The sequence below is a fragment of the Oncorhynchus kisutch genome, unplaced genomic scaffold, assembly GCF_002021735.2.
Source record: "Oncorhynchus kisutch isolate 150728-3 unplaced genomic scaffold, Okis_V2 scaffold4059, whole genome shotgun sequence".
In the NCBI taxonomy this organism is placed as follows: domain Eukaryota; kingdom Metazoa; phylum Chordata; class Actinopteri; order Salmoniformes; family Salmonidae; genus Oncorhynchus; species Oncorhynchus kisutch.
This window is the reverse complement of record NW_022266004.1, coordinates 176,475-182,500: the sequence shown is the minus strand read 5'-3', so window position 1 is coordinate 182,500 and position 6,026 is coordinate 176,475. Positions and strand designations below refer to the sequence as shown.

Here is a 6,026-nt window from a genome sequence, read left to right as displayed (position 1 = left end):
ATGTGTACTGGATAGCACTGAGCGACGCAAATTCAATTTAGCTTTCTAATTTCTGCTTGCGTTTCATTAAAAAAAAATCTGGTTAGTAGAGGATGGTTTCGATCCATCGACCTCTGGGTTATGGGCCCAGCACGCTTCCGCTGCGCCACTCTGCTCTCAGCCACTTCAGAAAAGACTAGAACTCACAATCCATGGCTTAGGAGGCCAGTGTCTTAGGCCACTGGGGTACTGTGTAAACAGTATGACCTATACAAACTGTTGGAAGAGGTAAAAACAAATGTATAATGGCAATGAGACATGCCATGAAACGACAATTTTTTTTGTTTTTTTTGTTCGCACTTAAAATCTAAAAAGAAACTGTTTAGCAGAGGATGGTTTCGATCCATCGACCTCTGGGTTATGGGCCCAGCACGCTTCCGCTGCGCCACTCTGCTCTCAGCCACTTTAGAAAAGACTAGAACTCACAATCCATGGCTTAGGAGGCCAGTGTCTTAGGCCACTGGGGCACTGTTTACCTTCTGCAAACAGTACGAACTGATAGAAGCAGTAAAAATAATGTGTACTGGATAGCACTGAGAGACGCAAATTCAATTTAGCTTTCTAATTTCTGCTTGCGTTTCATTAAAAAAAAATCTGTTTAGCAGAGGATGGTTTCGATCCATCGACCTCTGGGTTATGGGCCCAGCACGGTTCCGCTGCGCCACTCTGCTCTCAGCCACTTCAGAAAAGACTAGAACTCACAATCCATGGCTTAGGAGGCCAGTGTCTTAGGCCACTGGGGTACTGTGTAAACAGTATGACCTATACAAACTGTTGGAAGAGGTAAAAACAAATGTATAATGGCAATGAGACATGCCATGAAACGACAATTTTTTTTGTTTTTTTTGTTCGCACTTAAAATCTAAAAAGAAACTGTTTAGCAGAGGATGGTTTCGATCCATCGACCTCTGGGTTATGGGCCCAGCACGCTTCCGCTGCGCCACTCTGCTCTCAGCCACTTCAGAAAAGACTAGAACTCACAATCCATGGCTTAGGAGGCCAGTGCCTTATCCATTAGGCCACTGGGGCACTGTTTACCTTCTGCAAACAGTACGAACTGATAGAAGCAGTAAAAACAATGTGTACTGGATAGCACTGAGAGAAGCAAATTCAATTTAGCTTTCTAATTTCTGCTTGCGTTTCATTTTTTTTAAATAATCTGTTTAGCAGAGGATGGTTTCGATCCATCGACCTCTGGGTTATGGGCCCAGCACGCTTCCGCTGCGCCACTCTGCTCTCAGCCACTTCAGAAAAGACTAGAACTCACAATCCATGGCTTAGGAGGCCAGTGTCTTAGGCCACTGGGGCACTGTTTACCTTCTGCAAACAGTACGAACTGATAGAAGCAGTAAAAATAATGTGTACTGGATAGCACTGAGCGACGCAAATTCAATTTAGCTTTCTAATTTCTGCTTGCGTTTCATTAAAAAAAAATCTGGTTAGTAGAGGATGGTTTCGATCCATCGACCTCTGGGTTATGGGCCCAGCACGCTTCCGCTGCGCCACTCTGCTCTCAGCCACTTCAGAAAAGACTAGAACTCACAATCCATGGCTTAGGAGGCCAGTGTCTTAGGCCACTGGGGTACTGTGTAAACAGTATGACCTATACAAACTGTTGGAAGAGGTAAAAACAAATGTATAATGGCAATGAGACATGCCATGAAACGACAATTTTTTTTGTTTTTTTTGTTCGCACTTAAAATCTAAAAAGAAACTGTTTAGCAGAGGATGGTTTCGATCCATCGACCTCTGGGTTATGGGCCCAGCACGCTTCCGCTGCGCCACTCTGCTCTCAGCCACTTTAGAAAAGACTAGAACTCACAATCCATGGCTTAGGAGGCCAGTGTCTTAGGCCACTGGGGCACTGTTTACCTTCTGCAAACAGTACGAACTGATAGAAGCAGTAAAAATAATGTGTACTGGATAGCACTGAGAGACGCAAATTCAATTTAGCTTTCTAATTTCTGCTTGCGTTTCATTAAAAAAAAATCTGTTTAGCAGAGGATGGTTTCGATCCATCGACCTCTGGGTTATGGGCCCAGCACGGTTCCGCTGCGCCACTCTGCTCTCAGCCACTTCAGAAAAGACTAGAACTCACAATCCATGGCTTAGGAGGCCAGTGTCTTAGGCCACTGGGGTACTGTGTAAACAGTATGACCTATACAAACTGTTGGAAGAGGTAAAAACAAATGTATAATGGCAATGAGACATGCCATGAAACGACAATTTTTTTTGTTTTTTTTGTTCGCACTTAAAATCTAAAAAGAAACTGTTTAGCAGAGGATGGTTTCGATCCATCGACCTCTGGGTTATGGGCCCAGCACGCTTCCGCTGCGCCACTCTGCTCTCAGCCACTTCAGAAAAGACTAGAACTCACAATCCATGGCTTAGGAGGCCAGTGCCTTATCCATTAGGCCACTGGGGCACTGTTTACCTTCTGCAAACAGTACGAACTGATAGAAGCAGTAAAAACAATGTGTACTGGATAGCACTGAGAGAAGCAAATTCAATTTAGCTTTCTAATTTCTGCTTGCGTTTCATTTTTTTTAAATAATCTGTTTAGCAGAGGATGGTTTCGATCCATCGACCTCTGGGTTATGGGCCCAGCACGCTTCCGCTGCGCCACTCTGCTCTCAGCCACTTCAGAAAAGACTAGAACTCACAATCCATGGCTTAGGAGGCCAGTGTCTTAGGCCACTGGGGCACTGTTTACCTTCTGCAAACAGTACGAACTGATAGAAGCAGTAAAAATAATGTGTACTGGATAGCACTGAGCGACGCAAATTCAATTTAGCTTTCTAATTTCTGCTTGCGTTTCATTAAAAAAAAATCTGGTTAGTAGAGGATGGTTTCGATCCATCGACCTCTGGGTTATGGGCCCAGCACGCTTCCGCTGCGCCACTCTGCTCTCAGCCACTTCAGAAAAGACTAGAACTCACAATCCATGGCTTAGGAGGCCAGTGTCTTAGGCCACTGGGGTACTGTGTAAACAGTATGACCTATACAAACTGTTGGAAGAGGTAAAAACAAATGTATAATGGCAATGAGACATGCCATGAAACGACAATTTTTTTTGTTTTTTTTGTTCGCACTTAAAATCTAAAAAGAAACTGTTTAGCAGAGGATGGTTTCGATCCATCGACCTCTGGGTTATGGGCCCAGCACGCTTCCGCTGCGCCACTCTGCTCTCAGCCACTTTAGAAAAGACTAGAACTCACAATCCATGGCTTAGGAGGCCAGTGTCTTAGGCCACTGGGGCACTGTTTACCTTCTGCAAACAGTACGAACTGATAGAAGCAGTAAAAATAATGTGTACTGGATAGCACTGAGAGACGCAAATTCAATTTAGCTTTCTAATTTCTGCTTGCGTTTCATTAAAAAAAAATCTGTTTAGCAGAGGATGGTTTCGATCCATCGACCTCTGGGTTATGGGCCCAGCACGGTTCCGCTGCGCCACTCTGCTCTCAGCCACTTCAGAAAAGACTAGAACTCACAATCCATGGCTTAGGAGGCCAGTGTCTTAGGCCACTGGGGTACTGTGTAAACAGTATGACCTATACAAACTGTTGGAAGAGGTAAAAACAAATGTATAATGGCAATGAGACATGCCATGAAACGACAATTTTTTTTGTTTTTTTTGTTCGCACTTAAAATCTAAAAAGAAACTGTTTAGCAGAGGATGGTTTCGATCCATCGACCTCTGGGTTATGGGCCCAGCACGCTTCCGCTGCGCCACTCTGCTCTCAGCCACTTCAGAAAAGACTAGAACTCACAATCCATGGCTTAGGAGGCCAGTGTCTTAGGCCACTGGGGTACTGTGTAAACAGTATGACCTATACAAACTGTTGGAAGAGGTAAAAACAAATGTATAATGGCAATGAGACATGCCATGAAACGACAATTTTTTTTGTTTTTTTTGTTCGCACTTAAAATCTAAAAAGAAACTGTTTAGCAGAGGATGGTTTCGATCCATCGACCTCTGGGTTATGGGCCCAGCACGCTTCCGCTGCGCCACTCTGCTCTCAGCCACTTTAGAAAAGACTAGAACTCACAATCCATGGCTTAGGAGGCCAGTGTCTTAGGCCACTGGGGCACTGTTTACCTTCTGCAAACAGTACGAACTGATAGAAGCAGTAAAAATAATGTGTACTGGATAGCACTGAGAGACGCAAATTCAATTTAGCTTTCTAATTTCTGCTTGCGTTTCATTAAAAAAAAATCTGTTTAGCAGAGGATGGTTTCGATCCATCGACCTCTGGGTTATGGGCCCAGCACGGTTCCGCTGCGCCACTCTGCTCTCAGCCACTTCAGAAAAGACTAGAACTCACAATCCATGGCTTAGGAGGCCAGTGTCTTAGGCCACTGGGGTACTGTGTAAACAGTATGACCTATACAAACTGTTGGAAGAGGTAAAAACAAATGTATAATGGCAATGAGACATGCCATGAAACGACAATTTTTTTTGTTTTTTTTGTTCGCACTTAAAATCTAAAAAGAAACTGTTTAGCAGAGGATGGTTTTGATCCATCGACCTCTGGGTTATGGGCCCAGCACGCTTCCGCTGCGCCACTCTGCTCTCAGCCACTTTAGAAAAGACTAGAACTCACAATCCATGGCTTAGGAGGCCAGTGTCTTAGGCCACTGGGGCACTGTTTACCTTCTGCAAACAGTACGAACTGATAGAAGCAGTAAAAATAATGTGTACTGGATAGCACTGAGAGACGCAAATTCAATTTAGCTTTCTAATTTCTGCTTGCGTTTCATTAAAAAAAAATCTGTTTAGCAGAGGATGGTTTCGATCCATCGACCTCTGGGTTATGGGCCCAGCACGGTTCCGCTGCGCCACTCTGCTCTCAGCCACTTCAGAAAAGACTAGAACTCACAATCCATGGCTTAGGAGGCCAGTGTCTTAGGCCACTGGGGTACTGTGTAAACAGTATGACCTATACAAACTGTTGGAAGAGGTAAAAACAAATGTATAATGGCAATGAGACATGCCATGAAACGACAATTTTTTTTGTTTTTTTTGTTCGCACTTAAAATCTAAAAAGAAACTGTTTAGCAGAGGATGGTTTCGATCCATCGACCTCTGGGTTATGGGCCCAGCACGCTTCCGCTGCGCCACTCTGCTTCCATCCACCCCAGATGGGACTTGAACCCACAATCCCTGGCTTAGGAGGCCAGTGCCTTATCCATTAGGCCACTGGGGCACTGTTTACCTTCTGCAAACAGTACGAACTGATAGAAGCAGTAAAAATAATGTGTACTGGATAGCACTGAGAGACGCAAATTCAATTTAGCTTTCTAATTTCTGCTTGCGTTTCATTAAAAAAAAATCTGGTTAGCAGAGGATGGTTTCGATCCATCGACCTCTGGGTTATGGGCCCAGCACGCTCCCGCTGCGCCACTCTGCTCTCAGCCACTTCAGAAAAGACTAGAACTCACAATCCATGGCTTAGGAGGCCAGTGTCTTAGGCCACTGGGGCACTGTTTACCTTCTGCAAACAGTACGAACTGATAGAAGCAGTAAAAATAATGTGTACTGGATAGCACTGAGAGACGCAAATTCAATTTAGCTTTCTAATTTCTGCTTGCGTTTCATTAAAAAAAAATCTGTTTAGCAGAGGATGGTTTCGATCCATCGACCTCTGGGTTATGGGCCCAGCACGGTTCCGCTGCGCCACTCAGCTCTCAGCCACTTCAGAAAAGACTAGAACTCACAATCCATGGCTTAGGAGGCCAGTGTCTTAGGCCACTGGGGTACTGTGTAAACAGTATGACCTATACAAACTGTTGGAAGAGGTAAAAACAAATGTATAATGGCAATGAGACATGCCATGAAACGACAATTTTTTTTGTTTTTTTTGTTCGCACTTAAAATCTAAAAAGAAACTGTTTAGCAGAGGATGGTTTCGATCCATCGACCTCTGGGTTATGGGCCCAGCACGCTTCCGCTGCGCCACTCTGCTCTCAGCCACTTCAGAAAA

General features: G+C 44.4%; 1 non-coding gene across 1 annotated transcript; it reads right to left on the bottom strand.

Moving 5' to 3' along the window:
* Nucleotides 1-5,176: 5,176 nt before the first annotated feature.
* On the bottom strand, nt 5,177-5,249 carry trnar-ccu (transfer RNA arginine (anticodon CCU)). The gene has a single exon. It is a non-coding gene; the product is annotated as a tRNA-Arg (tRNA).
* Nucleotides 5,250-6,026: the final 777 nt, after the last annotated feature.